The sequence below is a fragment of the Alligator sinensis genome, unplaced genomic scaffold (genome assembly GCF_000455745.1).
Source record: "Alligator sinensis unplaced genomic scaffold, ASM45574v1 scaffold523_3, whole genome shotgun sequence".
Classification (NCBI taxonomy): Eukaryota; Metazoa; Chordata; order Crocodylia; family Alligatoridae; genus Alligator; species Alligator sinensis.
This window is the reverse complement of record NW_005842658.1, coordinates 519,596-523,540: the sequence shown is the minus strand read 5'-3', so window position 1 is coordinate 523,540 and position 3,945 is coordinate 519,596.

The following is a 3,945-nucleotide window of genomic DNA, read 5'->3' as shown; positions in this document are numbered from 1 at the left end:
CCTGCTGAGCTATCATAAAAAGGTAAACACTTCCTAATTCATATACCTGAAGAGAGGAGTCCAAATACACAGAGAAGCATACTACTTTCCAATCAAAAAAGACCTTTCACTTTCTGATGGAGCATATAGGCATAGCAAAGCAATCATTTGGAGCCAAGAGAAATATAACATCTTCATGAATGTCAGGACGGTGAGATGAAACATAATTTCCAATTAAATAGATGGAACTGGAAGCAGTAAACAAGTTCCCATATTATCCCATCTTTGAATGGCCTCTAGGCTCTTGGAAAAATTGCAGTCAACTTCACTGCTAGCAACATATTATGAACCGTAGCATGTCATATACACCATGGTCACTTTGTAGTGTGTTGTACAGTCCAGTGGAAGCAATCTGAAAGATCTTGTGTTTTATCAAGAAATCAATACTTTTGTGAAAACAAAGAAGGTGACAAAATGGAGCTCTGTCTCACTTGGCATAGGCATGGACAGATATCCCATTTCTTTCACTTATAACACCAAAGATCCAGGAGTCTGGGCAACAATTCTGTCACCCCATTTAAAGTGGCTGAACATTACATCTGTCCACAGCCTATGCTCAGACTGTTTTTCTGTTGTCTAAACCAACACCGATAAAACGCCTGTCTGAGCATTTATTTTGAAATAAGTTGGATAAAATCCAAAACAAACATCCGCCTGAGAGATAAATTATAAGCAAGGCCAGTGCTTTAAAACAAATGGAGAAGTAAGAAAATAAATGGTATTGTGGCGAAGGCCCTAGGTTGCTACTAAGGAGGGTCACTTTTTAGCTATGCCATAAACTAGGGGTGTTAAAGACAGCTGGCAAGCCAGATCTGGCCCCTGGTGCGGGCCCAACACAGGACAGCCAGTCCCTTTACAAGCATCTGAGGTGCCTATGGCATCTGCTTTGGCCAGTCAGGGACTATGTCAGACCTGGCACCTCCTCTGGCTGGATCAGGATGTAAGCCCCTTGTGGCACCTGCTCCAGCCAGTCCAGGACAGATGCCACATATAGTATAGGTCCCAGAGAGGGTGTTGCGTGCAACACAGTTCCAGACCAGCAGAAAGGGCACTGGATCCAGCATACGAGGGGGGAGGCTCCATGGGTCCCCTCATGCCAGATCCAGCCCCTGCTCTGGCCAGTCCAGGACTGCACTGAGCATGGCATCCAACTCAGATCAGCTGAAGCAGGCATTGTATGGGGCTCATGTCCCAATCCAGCCAAAGCAGGTGCCACATGTGGTGCAGTCCTGGACCAGCTGGATTGATCTGGCATCCAGGTGAGAAGGCTGTGGGCCCTATCTGGCTCCTGGGGCTGGCCCTGCACTGTTCATTTGGCCCTGGGACCAGTCTTGTGCCCTGTGATAGACATTTTGACATCCCTGCCATAGACATTTGCCATGAGTTGTGACATGTCACTTAAGCTTCTTCTACACTAGAAAATGTTGCTGGTATAGCTATATTATCACCCTTCCCATGTAGAGGCTGCTCATACTAGCTAAAGAGTGCTTCTATGATTCAAACTGAGTAAGCTATATTAGCTATGGGTTCCCCACCAGGAGATTCTGATCTTGGAGTGACTCTCCAGATCAATGAGAACCAACCTGACTGATGGCAGGACAGAGCTGCCTTTGCAATAAGACCTGGCTGGACTGGTAGCTGCCTTAAGTGCCCTGGTCTGTCAGACCAACAGAAGTAGAACTAACATTACAAAACTAAGTCAGATATAGAATCATAGAAAAATAGGGCTGGAAGGAGGTCATCAAGTCCAGCCCCTTGCTCAAGGTAGGATCATCTCTGTGTAAACATTTCAGACAAATGTTTGTCTAACCTGCACTTAAAAACTTCTAATGATGGAAATTCCTACCACTCTACGTAATCTGTTCCAGTGCTTAACAACCCGTATAGTTAATAAAGTTCTTCCTAATATCCACACTAAAATTCCCTTGTTACAGTTTCAGACCAGCACTTCTTGTCCTGTCCCTTGTTATAAAAATGTGATTTAAAAGAAGAAAAAAAAATAACACCCAACAATGTTAAATCATCAAAAGTTTCTAGAGCAGACCTGACCTTGATCTCTTTGTACCTCAGTAAAATGGGGATAATAATGCTTCCTTTCATCCAGGCTTTGTCTCATTTGTTTATTTAGATTGTAATAAGGAAATTGTCAAGGCACAAAGCTTTGGCACATTTGATACACTGAAAATCATGATTTTATCTGGAAGTTGGCCACCTAGCTTATCATTTCTGCCTTTGAAAATTTCCTTCTAAATTCCCTGGAGAGAATTCTCATATTATGTGAATATACCATATCTCGTCTCCACCTCCCATCCAGGGGCCTTAATCTTGGATAAACCTAAACAAGGGCACATTGTTGGCTCATATCCAGCTTATTGTCCACTGTAACCCCCAGGTCCTTTTCTACAGAGTTGCTGCCCAGCCCGTCAGCCCCCAGCCTGTACCACTGCATGGGATTGTTCTGTCCTACGTGCAGGACTTTGCAGTTGTCCTTGTTGAACCTCATGAGATTCCTTTTGGACCAATCCTCCAATTTGTCTAGGCCACTCTGAATCCTAGCCCTATCCTCCAGTATTTCTACTACTCCCCCCAGCTTGGTGTCATCTGCAAACTTGCTGAGGGTGCACTCCATGCCATCTTTCAGATCATTGATGAAGACATTGAGCAAACCCAGCCCCAGCACCAACCCCTGGGGCACTCCACTTGATACTGGCTGCCAACTAGACATTGAGCCATTGATTACTACTCTCTGAGCCCAATGCTCCAGTCAGCTTTCTGTCCACCTTACAGTCCATTCGTCCAACCCATATTTTCTTAGCTTGCCTGCAAGAATGTTGTGGAAGACCATAACAAAAGCCTTACTAAAATCAAGGTACACCACATCCACCAGTGTCCCTGCATCCACAGAGCCAGTCACCTCCTCATAGAAGGCAATCAGGTTGGTCAGGCATGACTTGCCCCTGGTGAATCTATGCTGACTACTCCTGATCACCTTTTTCACCTCCAAGTGCTTAGAAATGGATTACTTGAGGATCTGCTTCATGATTTTCCCAGGGACTGAGGTGAGGCTGACTGGACTGTAGTTCCCTGGATCCTCCTTTTTCCCTTTCTTAACTATGGGCACTATGTTTGCCCTTTTCCAATCATCTGGGACCTCTCCTCACCATGAGTTTTCAAAGATTCATATATTCAGAGATTGTAGAGTCAGAAGGGACCACAATGGATCATCGTGTCCAACCCCCTGCCTCTGGCAGGAAAAAGGACCGAGGTCAGATGACTCCAGCCAGGTGACTATCTAGCCTCCTCTTGAAGACCTCCAAACTAGGTGATAGCACCACCTCTCTTGGAAGCCCATTCCAGATCCTGGCCACCCTTACTGTGAAAAATTTCTTTCTAATATCTAACCTAAATCCACTCTCAACTAGTTTACACCCGTTATTCCTAGTCACTCCCTGGGGCGCCTTAGTAAACAGCTCTTCCCCTATTCCCCATTGACCTCTCCTAATAAATTTATAGGTGGCCACAAGATCTCCCCTCAACCGTCTCTTGTGAAGGCTGAAGAGATTCAGCTCTCTCAACCTCCCCCCTAGGGTCTATCATGAAGGCCACTAATCATGCGAGTGGCCCTCCTCTGGACCCTCTTGAGATTCCCCGCATCCCTCTTGAAGTGTGGTGCCCAAAGCTGGACACAGTACTCCAACTGTGGAGTGACCAGCACCCGATAGAGGGGAAGTATCACCTCCTTGGATCTGTTTATCGTGCATCAGCAGATGCATGATGAAGTGCCATTAGCTTTTCTGATGGCTTCGTGACACTGCCGACTCATGTTCATCTTGGAGTCCACTAGGACTCCAAGATCCCTTTCTGCTTCTGTTCCACCAAGCAGGTCATTTCCTAGGCAGTAGGTAT